The 26,628-nt window shown below is 47.1% G+C and overlaps 1 pseudogene; it reads left to right on the plus strand.

The window, feature by feature from the left end:
* Positions 1-338: 338 nt before the first annotated feature.
* On the plus strand, positions 339-19,143 carry LOC146171028 (uncharacterized; annotated as a pseudogene).
* Positions 19,144-26,628: the final 7,485 nt, after the last annotated feature.

A 26,628-nucleotide genomic window follows, 5' to 3' on the forward strand; every position in this document is an offset into this window, starting at 1 on the left:
CTAGCGCACGCCGGTAAGCGACCGCGACCAAAGGCATCGAAGCGGCGCCGACGGTGGCGGAGTAACCCTTTGTCTCCTGCATCCAAGCCTCCCCTTTCGGGACGGAGACGAGCTGCCCTTTCAGGCCTTAATCTTCCTTGGCGCCCACTGCGGCGACAAAGGGAACCTGACCTTTTGTTGAAAGGTTCGGAGGCGCGTCGCCGATCAGCACTGACCCTGCTCGCCGACTTCTCGAGGCAGGTGCATGACCTTCTGAGAAGTAACGCCAGGGAAATGACCTCTGCCAACGAACGAGTTCTCCGGCTGCTTCGCCTTGGTGAAGGATTTCCACCGCCAGCATGCACAAGATCGTCATCCACATCGGAGAAGCTAGCCCTCGCAACCGAAAGATGTGCGAGGAGGCTCAAGCACCACCATCTGCAGTGGGTAGCATCTCAAGTCCTTGCTTGTGCCCCGCTGATTGGACTGTTCAGATTGAACTTTGTTGCCCAGCTAGAGAAGTGGGGATAACCGACCATATATGAACGGCGTAAATTGTCTCCGCAGAAAGCTCATTTTTCGTCCTTTAACTTGTACATATTTCATCATGTAAAGAGTTGCATAAAGCATTTCTTCGCCTCTACTCTCTGGCTGCTCCTACTCCTCCTTTCTCTCGGCTCCTCATGATTCCACTGCGGTCAAGTATAGGCCCCCGAACCCCGATCACATCATCTCCTCCACCTCGAAGCCTGTCCCTGATCATCGTCACTCCGCAGTAGCAGCCTTCCGAGCCAGGACCCGGGAACCTCGGCCCGGCGAGAGGCATCCCAGGCGAACCAACGGCGCCCCCCTTCAACGCAGCGAGGCCATCATTCACAGAAAAGAATATCCACAATTTTCGCAAGCATGCTCCAGACGTACAGAAAAAGTACCTAGACAGGTTAGGGACAAATTAAAAATACCTCCGCTCCCCAAAAACATGCACCCCGTTTACCATGAGAGCCGGAGGAGTGATAGAGCGACAGCGCTGCAAGCCCGTTTTGAGGGACGTCTTATATACAGATGCCGCACAATGCGCGAACGGTAGGGGACGTGTTCCAGTAGCAACTAGAGAAGACGGGGGCTCGGTAGTTTGCTGCAGCACCCGAAATTCGACCACAACGGAGGCGGAAGAAGTGGCCATCGCGCTAGCTCTAACACAACAACAGGTCAAAATTATAGTTACAGACTCGAAATCAGCGATTAGAAACTTTGACGCGGGCCGCATTTCGGCCATAGCAGCAAAAGTGTTGGCCAGTGGTCCACCACCGGCAGAGCAGGTCGCGCTCATTTGGACACCGGCGCACCAGGGGTTGAGGGGGAACGAGAGAGCGCACGTACTGGCCCGAGGATTAGCTACATTCCGGGATCCCAGTGACGACTTATGCGCAACCCCGTACCCCTTGCGCGATGAGGAGCCCCTACAGTTCGACGATTACCTTAGCACCTACCAAGATATCCTAAATCATTACAAATTAGGCAGATCAGTACTACCAAAAGCGTGTAAGCAACTCACCAAAAGCGAGGAGGTTATGTGGCGTAAGCTACAGCCTGGAGTATTCGCGAACCCCGAGCTTTACAGCAAGTGGCACCCGGAAATTTTTAGCCCCAGGTGCAAACGTTGCGATGGCATAGCGGACATGAACCTTATGATATGGACGCGTCCTAGATTTGGAGAACCTGACAGAACAGATGAGTAATGGGAGGCACTAATTCTCAAGCAGGACGAAAAAGGGCAACGAGAAGTCATCCGTCTTGCTCTGGCCCCTGCTCAGATCCAAGGGATCCAGGTCGAAGGCTGAGGGGGAGGACGTGGTTGGGGCAGAGCTTCGCCTCGGATCCTCACCAACCTTTTGACGGGTGCAATAAATGTTATTTCTCTCTCTCTTTCTCACCTGCGCCAAAGCGTCCATGCCAAGACACTGAAGCCCAGCAAAGGTAACTGCGTTCTTCTTTATTTTTTCTACTTTGACTTCTTCGCGAGAGGACACATTGAAACCCGTTCTCAATTTTCTTGTTCGCGTTACTCGGGGGCTGGCAAGGCCAGCCATAGCGCATGCGTTTTTCTCGTGTTGCCCCGACCACTGCGAGGCGCATTTCAGTGCGCGTTCTTTTGATCTGGCCGAGTGGATTCTGCCCAGCAGCCCTTTGAATGCTTTCAGGTTATGGCCGTTTGAGCTGAAGCGAGTGGCAGCTGCTGCTCCGTCCAAGTTTGCTCACCCGTGCGCTTCACAGCGAACGCCCGCCGTCGTGTAATGAGACGTGTTTATGTTTGTGCGCGCATGCTGCCATGCTTGTTGAGTTGGCTCTCCATGTGTTGCTATCGCGGTAATTGCTTCGCTTTTCCGGTGAAATTGTTTTTTTTTCTAAACATGCCCCACAACTCCTGAAACCACACTATTTGCCCATTAAGTCATTTATTTATAAGGTAGAAAATAATTTCGATAATTACTTGTTTTGGCTACCATAAAAAAAAAGACTGTCAGCTTCCCAATTCGAAATGCCACTCATGACTGACTGACAATTTTGCTGTCTTCGCGTTGGAATGACCGGTGCTTTAAAAACAACCAGGGGCGCGAAGTACATAAATATTTTGGAAAAGTAGTGCTAAGCTCCAGTTATACATTTGTCCTACGAAACATTTATATACTTCACCATAACTTATCTTTTTAGTATTGGTTTAAAGTTGTTTCCTGATGGTTGTCACTTTTTCAAAACTTCGAGCTTGTTGGATTTTGTCTGTTTAGTTCTAGCGGTCCGAAAATGTTACACCTTACTTTCATACCCACGCTCGACGAATCATCTTTCTTTCTGTGCGTAAAGTTTACTATCTGTGATTGCGCAACATATTTATTTGCCTTGTTTGACGCATTATATACAGTGACCTTGCTTAGTTGCATACATTTATTGGATACTTATACGTATATTTAAATATAGTCCCAAGCAAAAAAAGAAGTGCTTGGCAAAAGGTATACGGCCCACAACTCTCGCCGACCAAGAAGGGCCCGGCCAACCCTCGGCACCCGACTGAGGGCCGGCGTCGAGGATTGACAGTGACCTAACGTCGGCTGATTTTCGGCAATGGAAACAGCCCGACCTCTTGACCCGACGTGACCAGCCACCTTCCGCACGTAGGCCGGCCACCTGCCAGCGTACTCCTGAATGGTCGGCTGCTCGTCTGCCCAAGCTGTTTTGCTGATGACAGGCCGTACGTCGGCCGGTTGCTTCCCGACGTCGGTTAGTGGCCGGCAGACGGCTCAAAACCATGCATTTAATATACAGCGGCCCATGCATATATAACGTGGTAGAGCATGCAAATGCATCAAGAAAAGCAGCAGCTTTTCTGATCCCATCAAGAAAGTAAAGCAGCTGCAGCATTTGGTGAAAAATTTATTTCTCAACAGCGTTCAGAAAAAGCTCGCGATTTGCTTTTTAATAAGCATGGATATATGACTGACTATAGAACACGCGTGTTCCCCATGTGGAAGATGGGCTTGATGCTTGGTCCTCTTCTTCTGGCAGCTTGTAGATCACTTGATGTTTGCGACAGGTCTGATCTGCGGCGGGTTCCATCTTGGTCAGCTGCACGAAGACAAGTTTTTAATTAAATATTTAATTTTCGGTGAGTTTTACATTCCAGGCAAATATAGGGTTGAAAGGTAGAATAAATAATATCTGCTCACTGCCAACAAGTGTACTAAGCTTTAAAAGAACGACAAGGTCTGACTCTTGCTGCATTTGCCTCGATCACATCAATATAATTTATGCGCCTGACTTTCATGCTACCCGACTGAAAACGCATTAACGCAAAGTCGCAATAGATAATAAAAACATCACGCATCCGCAGATCACCCCGAGACGACAGATGGCGCCCCGTTCCTGTCAAATTTAAAGCCCCTCTCTCCTCACGCAGGAACCAATCAGCGCGTGTTATGCTGACGGTGGGCGGTAGCGGTAGACGGCCGCGTTAAAGTAGAGACTTTTAGCTTATCGCTGCCGCTTATCGCGGCCGTCTACCGCGCACCATCAGCACAGCACGCGCTGATTGGTCCCCGCGTGCGGCGTCCGCCGAAATTTGACAGGAACCTGGCGCCATCTGTCGCCATCGGAGTAATCTGCGCATGCGTACTGACGCTCGCGCGGTAGCGCTAAACCAAAAGTCTCTAATTAGGATCCATGAATCCGCGAGAAAGGCGCAGGCACTTCGTTTTGCTGAGTCATGTTGCAATTTGCAACCGTAGCGCACTCAAAGCTTATCCTGCCGACGCGCATTCTTGCATGCCAATGCTGCAGTTTAACTAGCAATACCAAGTGTCTGCGCTTATCATAGAAACATCACTATGAAAGGCAGCCGATTTATTGATTATGTCTTTTTTTAACTATGTTTCTATGTCGGGGCGCTTATGATGGATTCCGACGCGACAGAACAAACAGTTCCCGCGATATTTACATCACACGTACAATAAGTCTATTCCGCAAAAAAAAAAAAGAAAAACAGCTTAAGTTTCTCTAACAGCACGCAACTTTTACAGCAAAAGCGTTCGAATATTTAGCGATAAGTCATCTGCTTATCTTTGTTATTTAACAACCCTGCATTATGTAAAAAAAATAATCTTATCAGACCTTATCAGACAGCCCAACTCACAGAAGCTTATAGAACCAGTTGTAGATTTTTAAAGCTTGGCACAAGTTAGCTGAACACGTCATGAGCATGTGAGCAGCAGGAAATAATCCGCATGACGAGAAAACAACTGCTTGCCCAGGAAGGAAGCGGACAGAGCAAAATCAATCATATGGCAGTGTGAAGCGGCTCGTTCTGTGTGCACCACATATATCATTCCAAAATCTATAATATGAACGCGCTGGCACACTTGCCTTGACAGCATGCCGCATCGCTCAATCATCAATTTTCATGCACAGATATCATTACAGCAGCAAAAAAAAACAAAAAATCCCAACTACTTCTCATAAATCTTGTACTCAGCCCTGGTACAGAGCTTCGGCTTGGCAGCAACGATGATGCTTGTAGAGCTTCTGATCGCTCCTATGGCGAGGGGTGCTGCAATATTTCTATCAGTGATAGCATTTGACATTTAACTGGGTTGCACGCGTCCAATCGATGTGAGTCGGATAATTTTTGGTGCCCTGTTTAACATTGAATTTCCCGAACAAAATCAGCGCTAATACCTGTCCGGTAAGTGCACTGCCATGAAGAAGTGAAAGGCCAGCGTTTTGGTGTAGATGAGACCAAGGACCTCAGGCTTCGGCGAAACGAGCTTCCACTGTCGCAGCCAGTTTCCAGATCGGCTGATGTAGTCTTCCTGCACGATCAGCGCAAGGCGCGCACACCAATTACAAAATATGCATTTACAGTAACAAGATGCGCATAAGTTTCAAAACAATACATAATTAGTTGCGGTACATTGTCGATCGAAGAAAATCAGCTGTAATTTGACTTACTCCCCACCCCTCTCCCATTTCCCCCGTCGTTCAAGAAGCGTCGAGATTGCTTTTTTTTTCTTTTTTTTTTTTTTTTTTCTACGGCTTCTGTGAAGCCCTCGTCTGGACACTCAGCGGGTGTTGTTCTTTGCATGAAAAAAATATGGTTTGGAGGGAATGCATGTTCCTTTTATCCGAATATCTTGCACATAAAGTAAGTGTCGGGCGCAGTACAATGTACTTGACCTGCATCTTCATTTATCCAAAATAGCACCATGTACGTATATATTATATTTGTTATTCTTCGGGCTGGCATATCGATCGCAAAGCACATTTCCGTTTTTGCGTTTGGTTTCCGTCCCAATGCGGCTTCTGCAGCTCGACTAAAGCCCGTGGCCTCGAGCTCAAGAGGTAAAAACCAATTGAACCACATAGTAACTGCTGCAAGCTTCTCACAAAAATATTTTGTCCATCTGTTCTAGAGATGCACGCAAAGCAGTTGAGGGTCGCAGGGCAAAGTTCACCGGATCCGGATGAGGAAGAGGAAGATGAGGAGGAAAGGCAGGGAGGTTAACCTGTAGAAGAAACCGGTTTGCTACCCTGCACTGGGGGAAAGGGGTGAGAGGATATAAAAGTTGCGAGAGAGGGATGGGTGAAGTTAGTACAGACATGTCACATCACATCGCGTCAAAGTCATATCACATAACTTAACAGCAAAATCATAGTGTTTCGATTAGGCCTGTGCTTTTCATAAAGAGGAGCAGTGTCTGGGAGGCCTTCACCGCAGACGATCGCCGCGGCCAGGGACCTAAAATCTTAATTTCAGTCAATGGGCGTCCATCTAGATGCTTCAGCGCACGGCATAGACACTGTCTTTCCTCACTGTATATGGGACAATAATAAGTATATATATCATGCGAAGCGTTTATAGCTCGTTTGGTCCAAAAGCCACCTCGCTACCCCAGGTTTTCGCTTTACTATAATAGAACAAACTACGGAAGCGACACGGAAGCATGAAGCGGCCGGCGTACGCGTAGCTGTGCTGCCGTTGCACTCTACACGAACGCAGTGCAGTTATGACTACGCTATGACAGTTCTGGCTTCGAAGGCATGCATTTCCTCAGAGAACGCGTTGGTGTGATGCGAAATTTAATGCCGTGAAACATGTGTGACAGCGTTGTCGACTTGCTCGCCAGAGCCAGCGTTCTAGTTTTTACGCGATATTGTGACGCGCAAGTCATTTCGTATTAAATTATGACGTAGACGCGTTCACTGCGCACATTCAGCTTGCTGTCATGCAATTTTTCGCTTCTTATTTAACATATACCTTCTTTTCCAGTTTCCGTCCAATTTGTGACAGGGATTGAAGCCGCCGACATGTGTGCCTCCAATTCTATGCCGTTCACTCTAAAAACATACATGGTGTGCGCCGAGAAGATGCTGCGTCTTTACCCTAAAATCAAAAACAAATAGACGTACGCTTTGCCAACTATGTGCCAGCCTCTAGATGCCTAAAATTGGCGTAATGAAGAGACGGCGTTAAAGGCGCTATCGCGTCCTCTCGTGATACGAAGTTTTCTGCTATACTTTTGTTTACATCAGCACTCTTCATGCCGGCCTGCATGCCGGCGGCAACGAAGCCTATTGAAACGATTACTTGGAAGTCCGTCATTTGTTCGTGTCACACTGATATGCTTCCTCGAGATTAAAAGGTGGACACAAGCTTAAGAGATAACTTGCTCCGAAGTGAAGAATTTCTGATCTGCATTTAGAAAAGGAACATATTCAAGTACTCACGTGATAGTTCCTGTAGCAAGGCTCCTTATTTTCTTGCTGAGACATATTTCGAACGCAAAATGCATTATATACCGAAGAGAAAGCACCCTAATAATCGCGCTGCCCCGTGTGTTTCGACAGCAATGCCAGTAGAGAACTTGCAAGATTCCAATAGCCTATCAGTGTATACACAGCGCAAATCTGACAGCAGAGCTGGCTGCATAAAGGGATTTTGATTAGGATCATTTTGAGTTCGTCGCAGTACCAGCAATTCGAAGGAAATTTGAGTATTTTCGCGACGAGGAAATAGACGAGCCACGAGGGCGAGGAAATTTGCTTGTTGAGAAGACTTTTGTCATTGCGCGGTTAATTGTCACGGCAATGATATGTTGTGCATAAAGTTCTCATATCATGTGAATTGAGCGTTGATTACAGCTCTTCTGAAGCATGTCAATGACGCGAAATTGTGCACGGGGCTTCCAACTCAGAGCTAATGCGAATAGAGGAGGCATCATAAAAACTGCAGAGAAATTCGACAAGCAAGATTACCAGAATAATTGAAATATCTTTAAAATAACTGAGCATGCGGCGTAGAAAACGCAGCGAGCTGCGGCAGCTGTGAATAAAAAGAAAAACATATAATGATTGAATAAAGCTTTCATTTGATTAAAGGGATATAACTCTCGGCCGCTGTTTGGGTAATTAGGGAGTTAGGAGAGATGAGAGCTAGTGTAGCTTATCGCTTCTCCACGGTTCTTCAAGCTGTTTCTCGTAGTTAAAAGATAAGCATCTAAAAAGCTCAGACGAGGTTCTAGATCGGCATCTACAAGCTAGGCCTTCCAGACATGCAATACATCCAGCTCCTGCCTGGACTGAGGTATGATATGTTGAACGGCTGCATTTTTGTGAGGCGGGCAAGCAGAAATAGCTCAAGATATGCTACCAATCAAGCATATGATCTTCTTAATGCATGCATTGAAGTGAATTCGCGGCGAATATGGGTTTTGCTGTTCATCATCATCATCATCAGCCTTACTATACCCACTGTAGGGTGAAGGCCTCTCCCATAATTTTCCAATTAACCCGGTTCTGTGCTAGTTGAATCCACTTGACCCCTGCGAACTTCTTAACCTCATACGCCCACCTAATTTTCTGCCGCCCCCTGCTACGCTTTCCTTCCCTTGGCATCCAGTGTTTTGCCCTAAGCGACCATCGGTTACCCTTTCTTCGCTCTACATGTTCTGCCCATGCATGCCCATTTCTTCTTGCTTTCCACTAGAATGCCAGTAACTTGAGCTATTTCTGTGACCCATTCTGCACGCTTCCTATCTCTTAGTGTTACCCCTACCTTTTTTCATTCCATAACCCTATGCGTTGTCCTCAACTTAAGTAGAACCCCCTTTGTTAGCCTCCACGTTTCAGCCCCATATATAGGTGAGTGCAGGTAAAATGTAACTGTTGTATACTTTCCTCTTGAGCGATACCGGTAAGCTGCTAGTCATAATCTGCGAGTGCTTGCCAAATGCGCTCCATCCCAATCTTATTCTTCTTGTTATTTCCTTTTCATGGTCCGGATCTGCGGTTACTACCTGTCCTAAGTAGACATATTCGCCTACTACTTCCAGTACTTCGCTACCTAATGTAAACTGCTGTTCCTTTCCGAGGCTGTTGAACATTATCTTAGTCTTCTGCATATTGATTTTCAAGCCTACCTTTCTACTTTTTCTGTCTAGGTCACCAATCATTATTTGCAGTTCATCCCCCGAGTTGCTTAGCAAGGCAATGCCATCAGCAAATCGCAGATTACTGAGGTATTCTCCATTTACCCTTATCCCTAACTGCTCCCATTCCAAGTCTCTGAATACTTCCTCTAAACAAGCTGTGAATAGTACTGGGGAGATTGTGTCTCCTTGCCTAACACCTTTCTTTATGGGAATTTTGTTACCTTCTTTATGCAGAACTATGGTTGCTGTGCAGCCACTATCTTCCAGCACTTTCACGTACGGCTCGTCTACCCCCTGATTTCGCAATGCCTGCATCACCGCCGAGGTTTCAACTGAGTCAAATGCTTTCTCGTAATCAATGAATGCTATGTATAAGGGCTGGTTATATTGCGAGCATTTTTCTATCACCTGATTGATGGTATGGATATGATCGATAGTAGAGTACCGTTTCCGAAACCCTGCTTGATCCTTTGCTTGATTGCAGTCTAAGGTTGTCCTGATTCTATTAGCGATTACCTTAGTAAATACCTTATACGTAACAGACAGTAGGCTGATTGGTCTGTAATTTTTAAGGTCCTTAGAGTCCCCTTTCTTATGAATGAGGATAATGTTTGCATTCTTCCATGATTCCGGTACCGTCGATGACACCAGGCACTGCGTATACAGGGTGGCCAGTTTTTCTAGCACGATATCCCCCCCGTCCTTTAGCAAATCTGTAGTTATCTGCTCCTCTCCAGCCGATTTCCCCCTTTTCATAGTTTCTAATGCTTTCTTGACCTCGTCCTTCGTCACTGGTGGAACGTCTGACTGTTTTTCCCTGCCGCTAATCTCGTTACGGTCGTGACTACTTTGGCTCTTGTAGAGATCTGTACAGAACTCCTCGGCTAAGTTTGACTATCTTGTCCATATTCGTGATGACGTTGCCGGCCTTGTCCCTTATCGCAAACATCTGGTTTTTGCTTATGCCCAATTTCTTCTTTACCTAAGGCTTCCCCCGTTCTTTACAGCATGCTCAATTTTCTCCATGTTATACTTTCTTATATCGGCCACCTTGTGCCTATTGATTAGCTTTGATATCAAGGCCAATTCTATCTGGTCAGGTTAGTGACCTGGGAAATCTGTAAACAAAAGCTGGGACTTGTTCGGAAAGCCGATTGGGCGGGCTCTCGCCGCAAAAACAGAACTTTCCACTCGCACCCAATCCCCCACGGAGTCCTACCTTGCCTATATTCAAGACGTCCTTTCGTTGTGCCGCAAGGTGCTCCATGCCAGAAAGTGACAAGATAGGGCATATCCTCAAGGGTATAGCGGATGATGCATTCAACATATCCTCTTCTGTACGGATTGCGCTACCGTTGACTCGCTACTTCAAGTCTATCGAAAATTCGAGCAGGCTAAACAACGCCGTCTCGTACATCGCTTTGACCGCCTTCCAAACACAGTGGCTACATCATCCTGCGCTGACCTGCCGCCTTTGGAACAGCCTTCTCATCCAGCGAACATCACTCGGATCATCCGGAGAGAACTCGAGGCCTTGGCTCCTGCACCACTCACGTCTCCGCCGCCCGACACCATGGCCATGATACAGACCGTTGTTCGCCAAGAACTCTCCAACGTCGGCATCTCCTCCAGCCCCGTGCCGTCACCAACACACCCTGTTCCTGGCTGCTGATACCGCGAGCCAGGCTTCGCCACGTCGCTACCTTAGCAGCAATCCTGCAGAGTGGCGCACCTCAGACGACAGGCCAATTTGCTTCATTTGCTGTCTCGCCGGCCACACGTTTCGTTATTGTCGTAGCCGTACCTACTTCGCCCCTCGCTGTTATTACAACGCCGACTATCGATACTACAATGGACCTCGACGCTTCCCTGCCCAACCAGAGGAGCCCCGCCCCGCCTATGATGGACCTGGACATTATCTTCATCAAACAGATCAGCCTCGCAACGAAACCGTCCCCACTGCCCGTCTTGCCAGCCGATCTCCATCCCCACTGGCTCGTCGACCCCGTTCACCGGTACCTCGTCGCTGCTCCTCCCCATCATACGCCGGCACCTACTCGGGAAACTAGCGAGTGCAGCGCCCGGGAGTGACGCTGCATTACCGACCCGGGATGTCAACTCGGAACCGACCCCCACACACAGACGTAACCTCATTGACATTCTTGTGGACGGAGTCTCCGTTTCTGCCCTTACTGACACTGGAGCCCATATTTCAGTCCTTAGTTCGTCGATCAGCCAACGCTTCAAAATAGTTTTTACGCCCGCTAACACCTCTACAGTTCGTGTTGCTGATGGAAACACTGCTACCATCATCGGAATGTGCACTGCGCGCGTCAGCATTGCCGGCCATCACGTCCCTGTGCCCTTCGCCGTCCTTACTACTTGTCCTCAAGACGTGATTTTAGGCCTAGACTTTTTAACAACCCATTCCGCTCTTAGTGACTGTGCCTCCGGACTTCTGCGTCTAGCCCTGCCCCATTGTGTTCACGACCCTAGTGCTGACCATTCCCAGCCTCGCCTCCGCTCCAGTACATTTACTCTCCTACCTCCCGAGGCGGCAGTATACGTGCCCATGTCACCATTTCCCTCCCTTCTGACGGCGACTCTCTCTACAGCGCAACATCGTCCTACCTCATAACATTGTACACGTCGAGAATAACCTCCCCTACATTCCTGTACTCAACTTCAGCATATCTTCGCAAGTTCTCCCGGAGGGCATTTTCCTTGCCGACCTGTCACCTTTGTCCAGCTTTACTATTTCTACAGTGCTTTCAGACCGTCACGCCGAGGTACCTGCACAACCGGTCCCGTCACATAGTCCGGAGGACCGCATCTCAGCCATGGTTGCCTCTGACCTGCGTCCCGAATATGCAAGCGCACAACTGCCGGCCTTTTGCGGTCATACAGCGACATTTTTTATTTCGGTCACGGATCCCTGGGCCAAACGTCCGTCGTCACACATCGCATCGATACTGGAGATGCCCGCCCTAGGCTGGTTAAATATGAACACTACCGGAGACGCCCAGGGGCTGCTCGACGGCTCAATAATGTTGCTGGCCAACATTTTATCCAATTCTTCCTGAATGACCCGGCGTTTGGAAAGAGCAACTCTGTAAGGCCGAACAGACGGCCTTACAGAGTTGCTCTTTCCAAACGCCGGGTCATTCAGGAAGAAGTGGATAAAATGTTGGCCAGCAACATTATTGAGCCGTCGAGCAGCCCCTGGGCGTCTCCGGTAGTGTTCATATTTAACCAGCCAAAGGACGAGTCTGGTTAAATATGAACCCTTACCAACTTTCCCAGTTATCAACCTTGTTGTCTCCGGTAGTACTCGTTAAAAAGAAAGACAACAGCTGGAGGTTTTGCGTAGATTATGGACACCTAAACAAGATAACCAAGAAAGACGTGTACCTTCTTCCCAGGATCGATGATGCCCTCGACTGCCTGCATGGTGCCAACTACTTCTCCTCCATCGATCTCCGTTCTGGACATTGGCAGATCTTGTTGACGAAAGAGATCGTGAAAAGACGGCTTTTGTCACCCCAGATGGCCTCTACCAATTCAAGGTGATGCCTTTCGGCTTATGTAATGCAACTGCGACCTTCGAGCGCATGATGGACTCTTTACTACGCGGGTTCCAATGGACCACATGTCTGTGCTACCTCGATGACGTCATCGTATTTTCATCAACCTTTGAGGGCCACCTCCATCACGTTCCGGCTATTCTTGGGATTTTCCGACGAGCTGGCCTTCAGTTGAACTCCAAGAAGTGTAGCTTTGGTCGCCGGGAACTCAAGGTCCTAGGACACTTGGTCAACACCCATGGCATCCAGCCGGACCCCGACAAAATTCGCGCTGTGATTTTCCTATACCGAAATCTAGCAGCGACGTGCGTAGCTTCCTCGGACTTTGCTCACATTTGCGGCGATTTGTACCAAACTTCGCGGAAATCGCCTGTCCACTCACGCAGCCTCTGAAAAAATGGGTCTCCTTTCCCTGGGGTCACGAACAATTGGCCGCCTTCGTCGCTCTTATTGCCCACCTCACCGGTCCGCCAGTGTTGGCTCACTTCAATCCGTCACCGCCAACAGAAGTACGCACCGACGCAAGTGGTCATGGAATTGGTGCCGTTCTCTCACAACGTCAGCTCGGTTCCCCTCGCGTCATAGCCTATGCCGGCCGACTCCTCTCTGCTACCGAACAGAATTATTCCGTCACTGAACGTGAGTGCTTAGCCCTAGTTTGGGCCATTACGAAGTTCCGCCTTTACTTGTATGGGCGGCCATTCACAGTAGTCACTGACCACCACGCATTGTGTTGGCTTTCCACACTCAAAGACCCTACCGGCCGCCTTGGACGTTGGGCCTAGCACCTTCAGGAGTACAATTTTTCAGTAGTTTATTATACGTCTGGCCAGTTGCACCGAGACGCCGATTGCCTGTCCCGTCATCTAGTCGACCCGCCAAGCCAACTTGAATGTGACAATGACGCTTGCGTGCTCTCTATTTCTGACTTTTCCAACGTTCGTCGGGAGCAACGCCAGGATCCTCAGCTTCGCGAAATTATTAATCGCCTCAGCGCCGATCGCCATGACCCTTCCCTTCGTTTGTGCTCCACGACGGCACCTTATACCGGCACAATATGCGACCTGATGGCCCCGACCTTCTACTAGTAGTCCCTCAGCACCTACGCACAGCCGTCCTTGAACAGCTTCACGACGTTCGCACAGCGGGTCATCTAGGCGTCTCTCGCACATTCGACTAGTGTGCGCCGTCGGTTCTTTTAGCCAGGCCTATACCGCGCAGTCCGCCACTACGTGGCTGCTCGTTACCGCTGTCAACGCCGGAAAAAGCCATCATGCAGTTTTACCAGCTGGACTCCTGCAGCCGATCGACATCCCAACAGACCATTTCTCGAGTGGGTCTGGATCTTCTAAGGCCTTTTCCACTGTCCGCATCGGGGAACAAATGGATTGCGGTGGCCACTGATTACACCACACGCTACGCGGTCACACGAGCAATACCAACCAATTGTGCAACTGATGTCGCTGCTTTCCTCCTCAATGACGTTATACTCGTCCACGGAGCTCACCGCCAACTGCTCACCGACCGTGGCCATTGCTTTCTTGCGCGTATAGTCGACGAGATCCTACGGTTGTGCAACGTTCGTCATTCTTTCACGACTGCCTACCATCCACAGGCCAACGGGCTTACTGAACGCCTTAACCGGACATTAACTGACATGCTGTCTATGTACATTTCTGATGACCATCGCGAATGGGACATAACGCATGCCATTTGTGACATTTGCATACAATTCGTCGCGTCACGACACTGCCGGCTACTGCCCCTTCTATCTTCTATACGGCCGTGAACCTCTGCTTCCTTTTGACAGCCTGCTCCCTTCTGCCGCCACTGCCAGCTCATACGCTCGTGACGCCATAGCCCGAGCTGATGCTGCCCGCGTTGTTGCTCGTAACCGACTCGCAGCCTCCCAGCACTCCCAGAAACGTCGCTATGATTCCTGTCATCGCTACACCCAGTATTCTTGCGGCTATCTCGTGCTACTTTGGACCCCAGCTCGTCGCGTTGGCCTCTTGGAAAAACTTTTGCCCCGTTATACAGGACCCTACCGAATTTTACGACAAGCCACTCCAGTGACATACGAAATTGCGCCCTTGCACCCCGCAGAGCATACCTCTACACCACGCACCGAGACGGTCCATGTTGCACGCCTCAAGCCGTACTACACGGACCCTGGTTTGGACGCTAGTACGCACCGGGACGGTGCTTTTCAGCCGGCGGGGTAGTGCTACATTAGGCGGTGCATGCACTGATATCTGCATAAGGACGGAAGAAGAAGAATCTCGTGAGTTTTGGTGAAGACGACGTGCGAGCAGTGTCGGTTGGTGCCCGGTTAACGCTGCTGTGTTTCTGTGTGCTGTGTGCGGAGTCATCTTGGATAAATCTCTTGGCCTTACCTTGCCACGTATCAATATTATACTCGAATGCAGTGGTATCTATCCGGGAGTCGATGCAGGTGCATTCACTCTTCCTGAAGCTGTGGGGTTTAAAGATACCAGTGATCGGGTGAATGAATGCAGCGGAAGCTAGCAAAAAACGATTGGAAGATTGATGGCTTAAAAGCAGAAAAGTAACAATGTTAGCAACATAGAAAAAATTCAACAAATAGAATGATGGTATGGTTAACCAATCTAAAATAATAAAGTATGGGGGAAAATGAGCATGATAGACTGCTATCACCCTGATTCAAAGGAGCGCTCCTATATTACATCCATCCGTCCACCCACCCACATATCCATCCATCCACCCACCCACATATCCATCCATCCATCCATCCATCCATCCATCCATCCATCCATCCATCCATCCATCCATCCATCCATCCATCCATCCATCCATCCATCCATCCATCCATCCATCCATCCATCCATCCATCTATCCATCCATCCATGCATCCGTCCGTCCGTCCGTCCGTCCGTCCCTCCATCCATCCATCCATCCATCCATCCATCCATCCATCCATCCATCCATCCATCCATCCATCCATCCATCCATCCATCCATCCATCCATCCATCCATCCATCAATCAATCAATCAATCAATCAATCAATCAATCAATCAATCAATCAATCAATCAATCACCGGGGGGGGATCCCTCGCTGCTGTCACGTGCTACGTCAACTGACCTCACCTGACGTGACCCCCCCCCCCCCTTTCCCCCAGTAATATTTAAAAGGGGTCTGAGACCCCCAGAGCTTGAAAGTATAAGGACTGTATGAAAACAAAGCATGAAACCATTTTTTGTTCTGTGACTGGTGTAATGAGAAGGTTTCTTCTCTATCGTTTCGACAGTTTCACAGTGAGTATTAATAAGAACCAGTAACACGTTTTCTAAAACCAGGGATGGAGAAACATAATGATTTCTCCCCTTTGTATAAAATGATTTGCAAAACAGCCAGCCAGCCGCTTTCCCTCTTTATTTCCAGTTCCACCAGTGCTCGAATCGCTACAGACTCCCTTCCGATGGATCCAGGCTTTAAGCATTGGCTGCAAGGAATACATATGCCTTATACATTTCTTTTTTCAGCCAAAACGCTCTTCTCCATGATACAACAATAGCCGCAGGATCTATGCAGGCAATATACCGTTTCGTGTAGTGAAAGAAATACAGAAAGTCTGCATGTTCGGCGAAATGTACTACGGGAAAGCTGACTCGGTAGGTGAAAATGTTTTAATGCGCATGTTTCAGTGTTGTTTTATTGCACTTTCATGCACTGAAGTCGCAGTAGATGTATGGTGCTCCTAGTGCATACAATTATATGGTTAGTGAAGGAATTCATCATATTCGCGTAGTTAATTCCTTGGACTTTCTTCGTCAAAATGCAGCTTGTGATCGTTACGAAAAAAAAAATGTTAGATACCCATTCCGCCTAAACCCTCCATGAGCAAAATGATACCCTTTTTCTTTCTTGAAATCACATGATACGGCATTGAGCTTATCTGCATATACAGAACCGGCCACTTGTTTATACCGTTGCCTCGCTACGATTATAATTTGTGCCGCTGCCTCCGTATATCGTATGTCTTTCTGTCGCCTAGCCGCGCCTCTTAAACTCTATCTTGCTGCCAATGCTAAGACGTGAAACGTTATGAAACCTAATTCACAGGGTCCGGCAACGACAAATTGGACGCACGTCTACCAGAAAAAGAGAATCAACCTCCAAGGAACCAAGAGAAAGGGATGCCCCAGTGGATTGAACTATACCCAGACTTTAAGGTAAGTGGTAAAGGAAGATAGCGTGAAATCTCGTTGATACTATCCCGCCTAATACGTTTTTCGGCACAGTACGATGCTCTTTTTATTGCGAAAGCAATACTGATTGCACTTTGTGCCATTGATGGTTTGGCACCTCTTCGTACAGCTGCGCGCCACGTGACCGTGTGACGTCACGACAGACCGAGAGGGCCCCGGCTCGTGCCATCGATGGTGGAGGTGAGGCTTCACAAGAGCCAGAGCGGTGACGTCATGCCGTTACCACGTGACCACGTGACGTCACGACAGACCGAGAGACGGGGACCCAGGTAGCGCCATCGATGGCGGAGGTGAGGCTTCACAGGCCGGCAGGGCCGCTGCCGAGAGAAAGCGCTCGCTAGAGCGGGATAAAACATGGGGCTGCAGCTGCGCTCGGATGATGTGTACAAGGCGAGGCTGGAACGATCTGCTGCGGCCAAGCGACGGCGCCGTGCCGAAGAAACAGACGAAGGGTGGGAAGAACGGCGAGCTAAACACCGTGCGTATGTATCAGCCTGACGAGCACGCCGGTCAAGATCGCTTGATGCGGAACGGCCAAGTGAAACTTCGGAGACAAGTTTCATGGACGCTCTTAATGCCGAAGATGTTGGTGAAGAATCTATGAATAGTATGGAGCGACACAATGGCAAGAGAAAAAAACACCGTGCATTTTCATACGGCTAACACGATAGTATTTTCACGAAGGGTTGGATAATATACGACCGCCGAAATGTATAAAGAACTCCCGTCGTTTCGAATTCCCGCCTAAGAGGCAGCGAAAAGTCCTAGTAGGAGGGGAGAGGAGGGGGGGGGGGTTGTAGCCGCGTAACAGACAAATTTGTGACAGACTATTTGAAGCGTGATAATAAGTCGCGTACCGCGTATGTTTCATATTCGCGCACTTTGGGGCCTGTTTTGGAAAATATGATTTTCGTACGTTTGCTTTTCCAACTCCTGTTAGAGTTGAGGTTTTCAGGTAGGCAGTGTGTACTTATCTCTGCAACCTTAACTTTGTGATATAACAACAGTGCTAACAGCAAACAAGAAAATATCGATGGCCTTCATGTAGTTGAGGTAGTAAAAAAAGGTTCTACAGCATTAGCACATTTATTGCGTGCAAGTTTTCCACTTCTTGCGCGAAATCCTTCCTTTTCGTGTTTAATTGCTTTAAAGTAGAAAGAGCGTGCGTGCGTGCGTGCGTGCGTGCGTGTGTGTGTGTGTGCGTGCGTGCGTGCGTGCGTGCGTGCGTGCGTGTGTGTGTGTGTGTGTGTGTGTGTGTGTGTGTGTGTGTGTGTGTGTGTGTGTGTGTGTGTGTGTGTGTGTGTGTGTGTGTGTGTGTGTGTGTGTGTGTGTGTGTGTGTGTGTGTGTGTGTGTGTGTGTGTGTGTGTGTGTGTGTGTGTGTGTGTGTGTGTGTGTGTGTGTGTGTGTGTGTGTGTGTGTGTGTGTGTGTGTGTGTGTGCAGCCTTGTATGCCAAATCCCTGGCCATCGCGTTTTATTCCTCGGTGCGTACTGATGTATTGTAACCCTCCAACATTTTACAGTATTCGCTGGTGCAGATTAGACTACCTCTTACTTTGAGAAAATGGGAGCTATCGTGATACGGATCAAAAGAAGAGCCCACAATAAAATCTCTTTACCACCTGTTTAAAGAACGACAGAAGATGGCCCATACAATGCATATAGGCCACTTATGTTCACTCACGCAGACTGCCAGTTGCGTGAGTTTAAAAAGTACGCTTTTGCAGGGCCAAGAAAGTTTTCATATATATCACAACGGTTACTCAAGATGTTTAAATACAAATTGGTTTGATAGCGCTTAGGGAAAGCTACGTTTACGTACGCGGCACAAAGCTTTAGCACTGGCATGAATTCAGGCACGCACATTTCAAATAATGGCGATTTATGTTGAGGTGGACATCCCCCAGCCTTGCGGTCATGGAAACGAACAGAAGCTGAAGTCGAACAAGGTCAGGCAATTGCACGAAGCGCTTCAAGCATTGGAAACTGTGGCCACAGAACGAAGGATTTATGTCACGATTGCCGACTGTGCATCCCATGTAAATCACAGGTGTGATGCAATTGAATGTTTTGGTGAGACTATGGACAAAAATGTTGCCGAGAGGATTGACGCTTTAGTTAGAGAAGGAGTTGCATCGGCATCCGACGTGAAAAAGTGTCTTCATTATTATGTTCACGATGTACTGTTTCCTGGGAAGGAAAAGCCAACTGGCAGCTGCAGGGCATTTTTTCCAACAAGTAGAGTCATATACAGCCACATTCAGAACATTCTTAAAAAAGACCGCTTCAGCACTATCGATCAAGAAAACGATCGTAAATTGGTCAAAAAGCTACAAAGTGAGCAACCCTAATGTTCTGTACTTTATCGCTCCTATGCACCAACCAAAAACGCAAACAGCAGCAACAGAGATGACACGGAAGAGAGTGATGCCAGTGAGTGCGAGGAGACATTGCTACTTTGTTTCCAGTCTAAGTTCATGAGGGATATGCTTAGAAAGTACGGAACCGCTGCTGTTTGCTTGGATGCAACACACAAGACAAGTGACTACGCTCTGCCGCTCTTTCTTTGGTGGTTTGTCTTTTCACTGTCTAAAAACTGCTTGGACGGGCCATACATATCTCAGCACCATAGTACGCTATCCCATGAAGCCCTTAACCAGAGCAGTACTGCTGAGATGAACACTGTAGAACCTCCCGATTAACCAGTGTTTATACCTGCGCCTTCTACAAGTTCAGTGGCTGCAGCACTTCAAAGTGATATTGTAGAAGAGTTGCAGAAATGTAATTCTCTCATTTTTCATTGTCATCGAGTCGAAACACTGCTGGAACTAAAAGATTTTGTTCAAAATACTCTCCAGAAGATAGTGGCAGCCGTGTCCGAAAGTTCTGGGCTTCCCATAAGGGGCTCACCAACGAAAGAGTGCTCTTCACTGAAACCCATACCAAAGAGAAGGCGCCCCCTGCCTAATTAACTATGGTTATGTTTGAAAACCAATCAGTATTAGCCTTTTGATTATTTTATTTATAGTTATCGAATTTTTCATTTTTCTGCTATTGCATGCCTTTCCGACTTTTGAAAAAATTTCCAGTGAATAAATAATTTCAGTTTTCCACCTCTTGTAAAATTCGCGCTGTATGGATTAAGGCCAATTTTATTATTATTATTATTATTATTATTATTATTATTATTATTATTATTATTATTATTATTATTATTATTATTATTATTATTATTAATTGGTTCACTGGAAGGGAACGGCACAGTATCTGTAACACTTGCTCTGTGGACACCTGAACCGCGCCGTATGGGAAGGGAGGAAGGTGGGAGTGAAAGTGAAAAGAGAGGAAGGGGAGCCGTAGTGGAGGACTACGGAGTAATTTCGACCACCTGGGGATCTTCAACGTGCGCTGACATCACACAGCACACGGACGCCACTTCGGCAGATGTGTGTTTGCTGTCTTGTGTGTATTGCTAGATTATTTTTGCTGTTTGAGTATGTACTTTTTGCAACCACGTTTTTGAAAAGTTGAGTTTTCTGTCTCCATGTCCCACATATTAAAAGGTTTTGAATTTCAAATATATATAAAAAAATATTGTATCTCTGAGGTCATCTTTTTGCATGTTTCAAAACACAGTTCCTAACAAGACATTCTGAATAGTGCTTCGCTCTCCAAGGCGTCATGCACACATATCTGCACTTGCGTGTTTCTATCACAACCGCGGAGAGCTATAATTACTGGAAAATAGACTGATGGATCAAACAAGGGTGTACAAGGAACAAGACTCTTTAAAATTGCACTTGGGATATATCCTCTGCTGATGTTCAGGTCAGTAAAACGGCTAATATGCCTACTTCATAAACAAATCGCACTCTGCGTATCTCTACGTAAATGCTTGCTAAAAATTACAACAAAGCTGGTCCTAAGCCATAACTATGCATGATTATTTCTAGATCTGCCTTGATGCAGTCGAAATGTAACGAAGTTCCTCGTCCTTGTACTCTGTCAAAACTCGCGCAAAAAAAAAAAAAAAGCGAATAAAATGCAGAAAGGTAGCTTGGCAGCACGCAGCCTAGAATCAGACAACACTCGCACAACTCTGGCACGGCTCCTCCCTCCTCTTCCGGCGGCGCCGCTCATCCTCTCGCATTTCGTCCGTGGCTCCACCTACGCTGTGCGCGACTAGCGCGCGCCGATCGAGGCGGCCGTGCGCTGGTAAAAGCGCTGGTGCCGGGTCTCACCAGAGTATTTCAGCTTGCATATTGTCACAATGTGTTCAGGTTAAAATATTACCCACTGCTGAAACATAATTACCGAATTTTGACAGGGATTTCCCGCCAAAATAGTTTCAGTTGTGTCTTACACCCCATGTACACGATTTCGGCATTGGTTCAACTCGCCGTCATCTCCGCGTGTCCGTAGCTCGTCACCCTTGGCCAAACTCAGCGGCATGCTTTAAAACATTTGTAACTAGGCCGCGGACAAGAACAATTTAGCAACAGTCTGTGTATGATTTCTTTGCAGCATTGATTGGTTTGCGAGCTGCCGGTGAACTTGAGAAGTGTGGCAGCAGTTGTCCTCCATGTATTTTCCACTTCAGCTGCAGAAGCTGGAGTCTGTGTGGTGTCTTTGCAGCTTTGATTGACTTGTGAGCTACCGGTAAACTTGGGAAGGGTGGTAGCAGGTATTCTTTTTAATATTTTGCACTGAGACGGTGCCGTTTTCAGCTGTCGTGGTGTGTCACCATACGTACACGATTTCGGCGTCGGTTTAACTAGCCTTCACCACCTTGAGTCTGTCAGCCGTTGATAAAAGTGCGCAACGTGCTCGAAAAAAAATTAACTAGGCGGCGGAAGCTGGAGTCTGTGTGGTTTCTTTGCAGGTTTCACTGAATTGTAAGCTACCGTTAATCTTGAGAAGCGTGGTAGCAGCTTTTTTTTTTGTAATATTTTGCGCTGAAACGGTTTCGTTTTCAACTGTCAGTGTGTGACATCATTCGTACGTGACGTCTGCGTTGGCTCAACACGTCTTCACCTCCGTTCTTCTATCAGCCGCCTGCCAAAGTGCGCAACATTCTTAAAAAAAAAAAAATTAACTAGCCGGCGGAGTAGAACAATTTAGCAGCAGTCCGCGTGGTTTCTTTGCAACTTTGACTGATTTGTGAGCTACCGGTAAACTTGAGAAGCGTGATAGCAGTTTTATTTAATAACGTTGTTTATTGCCTCAGCGCATAAAAGAATATGTAAAAATAAAATAAGATGTATGAAACATCAATTAACAGCAAAAACCATATTGCTTTACTTTGTGTACATATATGGTGGAAAACAGAAAGCAGGATCGATAAAATACTGTAAGTATACATTTATACAGACTTGTTCAAGATGCAAACAAACTAGACGCGGCATAAATGAGATTTAAACATGCTCTGTACAACATGAAAAAATTCGGGAGAGGTATACCTGTAGAAGATGAGATCACAGAAAATATTGTCAACACATATATAATAGGATACAACCTAATAAAACAGAAGTTACTAACTATATCAGTGGTAAGCAGTGTGTATATCACTCCGCTGAACGGCAAAGAGAACCAGTTTTGAATATTTGAAAACACCATGGACCGTGTGTGCATTGAAATTCGCCCGGCCCAGTCAATGAAGCCAGACCTTCCTCCGAGCAGCATTTCGATTCCCGGACGGTATTCTAAATAACCTCTTGCGATCACGCTCAGTTGTGCTGCACCCGAATGCGCAGCAAGCCGGCATTTGAAACAAAAGACTTCAAAGAGCAGCGACAAAGAGGTGCGAACTGCAGGAAAACACACGGCATGACACGCGACGGCGTTCGGCTAATGAGAGCGTCGAACGACGAACGAGGGCACCCGGATAGGGCACTGTACCCAGGAGAGGATGCGGGCAGCAAACTTCACATGTTGGCACTACTTTTAGTTTATTGGATGGTTTTATGCCAGTTGAGTCCGTCGCGCCATCTTCAGTGCGTTGAATCGAAATGAAAAAGAGCGCATTTAAAGACCGCACTACTATAGTGCCTTAAGGTGGCGGAGTGGCGTTTCTACGGTCGCCATCTTGGAAGTAGTTCAAATTCTGCCACCAGGCTACGCCACTAATCCATGACTGAGAATTGAGTACCCAGCCACCCAGCCCTCTCGACTTGAACGGCCTGAACTAGCCTGAACGCTTTTCTTGTGTTGCTGCGTGGACTTTCAAAGGTTTTTGCGGCTCCACAGCAGTGTCCAGGCAGAGAAGGGGAGGGATTTTGTCCCCGTCCTGCGCAGCATGGGCTGCCCCATTGAACTCCCCTCTTCACGCCACCGCACCACTACTTCGAATAATACGCGCCCTGACAATTGGACTAGAGTCTTCCCTCTCTTGCCTATACTTCGTCTCACAAGATGTTTGCAGCACAGCGAAAGGCAGAGGCACCCCAGCCGGTCTAACCAGAATCACGCGTACAATAGGCAATTGTGCTTCTAAGCGCCTCTCGCCCCCCCCCCCCCCCCCCCAAATTGGCGGGGGTGACAGTAGGAGCACAATTCTCTATTATAGTGCGCACAGGCGAGAGGCACTTAGGAGCACAATTGAAAGGGCTCCTCTGCCTTTCGCAGTGCTGCAGATATCTTGTGAGACGAAGTATAGTTTCCGCTGTAGAGCCACGAACATTGCTCCTACCCGCCGAGCGTGAGGGGGTTGGACTGGACTGCAGTAGGCTAGCTTGACTGAACACAAATAAAACAGGGTGTCAACATGATTGCACAGTGCAATCTTAGTACGAGTGAAAAGGAAAAGCGAATGACATTATTTCTGCACACTTCGTCAATGAACCTTAGTTGAAGTCGGCGCCTGTCTTGTGTTCTTTTGATCCTCGTCTTTTGGGCTGTGCAATCGAGTGATCATTAGCGAGCTTTAGAATACGGCGACCCTATCCGTAAGTGGGATAGACTAATAGCGGAGCGTGCGAACTATAATAGAGAATTGTGCTCCTACTGTCACCCGCGCTATTGCCCTGTCCCCCTAAGCGGTAGGGGTACCATATTCTAAACCTCCCTATTGTTGATGCCATAGATATAGTAAGGATCGGAACACTCCTTGACTGTAGTGGAAGCTGTCAGTTCTTGCGGTCACCAGAAATTTGCTTTATCAAACGTGATTACAAATATGATAACGTAGCTATAATTAGCTGAACTTCAGTCAACAGTCGCCCTTGTTTATTTTTTGTTCGTGCTTGTCCAATCTTGGAAACTACAGCTGGTAAGTTACAATGTGCAAATAAGTGAACGATTGCCAATTTTTTCCTTTTGAGATGAATCGATATTCCGAAATGGATGTGAAATCCACCAAGAGGCTATTTATCGCGCAGGAGGCCGGCATGTATTCATGTTCTCTTCGGCACTGAGGAGGCGCATTCACACTAAACTATGTGGGAAATGGGGGAAGGGGAGAAGGGGTTGTAAAGGAAGGTTGCCAGAAGAAAGGACCTAACGGGGACAGTTTTGTAGGCGCTTATGGCGGCCACTTCCCTACTCCCAGTTGGATGCTCCACAGTCTTCATTTTATTTATTCGCTCGCGCGTGCGTGCGTGCGTGTGTGTGTTTGTGTGTGTGTGCAATTAAAGGAACACAGTATTTTCAGGCAATTAGAATAAAATTTTAACAATCAATCTCCTAGAAACATTTTTCTCCTGCAGAATTTCACTTGACACTGAAATCTGATGTGAAAAGTAGCATGCTATGGAAGACGCTGACCTGTCCTGCTGCAGCTTCCCGTGATGATGCATGCGCTTTCTGAATCAATATATTGGGTGGACTACTGTAGCTTGTAGCCTACTTTATTGTACTCATTTCACAGGGCACACACACGTATGCAACAAGTATACTTTAGTGTTGAGCACGCCTTTCGGCTTTATGTATTGGTAGTAAATAATTTCGTGATGTGGCACTTGTACATTCACACATTTGCAACATAATAATCAGAGCCCAATTTTTACTCCATGCAAGAGCGCCCATGCTTACCAAATGTTTTCCTGCAAATGCCAAACGATTAGACGCATCGATCAGATCGCGTTCGGTCAGATTTGGCATGTGCTATAATTTGTGAATTTTTCCATACCAATGCAGTCTAGCGGTTTTGCTTCATGTGGTCAAACGGAAGCACGTTCTTTGTATGCTTCGAAATTCTCACACGCTTCTATGTCACTTTGCTAACATGATCGGATACCTTTCAGAGCACAGGAAGCCGAGTTGCTTCAAAACAAGGTTCAAATATAAAGTCAACAAGTTGGGCGTTGAGACGGCGGGTGAGTGGACGCCTGGGTGACACGGTATCTACCTTACTCGAGATAAGGGCCCCATTCGTTTGGAAACGCTCTGCCTGCCGACGGGCTTTTAGAGCGTTAGCTCTGTTGCTCACTTGCGCGAGTGGTGCGTCTTTCTAAGAATCGTAAACAGTCCCATCACCATAGCAACATCGCCGTCTTCACTGTGCCCGGGCAAAATAGATCGAACGCTCCACGCCCACGGCCACAGCGGCAAAGCGCGGTAGCAGGCGATGCTAGGCAGGTATAGCATTATAGCAAAATGAACGCCGAACCAGCTTCCCTGCCGAATGCATCAACGGTTTACCCTAGACGCCGTAATGCTTCGGACAATCCGCGGTATATCCCCCTTCACGAAGCGGAATTAGCTGGGAAGAGGACGGGACATCATGCACGTATAAAATAAATAAAATAAGCGCAACTAAAAGCATCAAACGGGAAACCAATTCAGTGTTTTCTCTCATAATATATATATATATATATATATATATATATATATATATATATATATATATATATATATATATATATATATATATATATATATATATATATATATATATATATATATATATATATAGGGCCACTGATCAAGTCAAAGTATTTGAAGAAGATATTAACGAATGCTTTTTGTCTGGTTTCTCCATTGTGAACAACGAAGCTGTAGGGCTGTCGAAACGATAGTATGTTTTCATGAAACTTTGACTTGGCCAGTGAGCCTGTATATTTTTTTTATGCCACCACCTGATCAGACTGCATTTCGTCGAACTCTTGATTACAGTGGTTTCTCTCATTTGAGCTAAGCTCGACGTTCGGTTCAGCAGCGTTGAGCCTCATCGTTGTTTTTTTAATTTTTAGTCAGGGGAATGACGGAAATGCAGTGGCAAAACCCGATTCAACATCACATTTTTGTATTGGCGAAGCTTCACATTGCTTCACATTTTGCGAAGCTTCACATTTTGTATTGGCGAAGCTACTTGCCCATTCACCGAAAATATCCCCGGCAGCTACTGCGGCACCTTTACTATCATCACCGGAACGCAACATTCGGAAAAAAAAAAAAAAAACATGACTGAAACGCTGGTGATTATCTTCGGCTGCCCACTATATCATTTTTTCTCCTTTTCTTTGGAGCCTGCACTGCTTGCGCTATATAGGAACTTCAGTGGGAAGGTTGAAGAGGCATGCTTGTGCATGTTCAGGTTTTCAATTTGCACTTGGCAGACTGTCGAAACATTTTATCTGTACCAGTAAAGTGGTAGAGGGTACAAGTATTCGTGCAATTTCTCCTAGGGAGACGCTCTTTGAAATTATATTATATTAATTTATGCAGTGTTATGGTTCCGTGCCCTACTATTCATTTTATCGTAGAAAGGGGAAGTTATTTTTTCTTCTTGCCACTGAAAAAAAAAAAAGAGTCTATATTCCACATCCTCACAATATATGCTAACACCGCGAACATCTGAAGATAGCTTTGTGGAGGAGCTAAGACGAGGAATAACCAGC

Source organism: Amblyomma maculatum, unplaced genomic scaffold, assembly GCF_055883805.1.
Source record: "Amblyomma maculatum isolate TAMU_Amacu unplaced genomic scaffold, ASM5588380v1 scaffold_24, whole genome shotgun sequence".
NCBI classification, from domain to species: Eukaryota; Metazoa; Arthropoda; class Arachnida; order Ixodida; family Ixodidae; genus Amblyomma; species Amblyomma maculatum.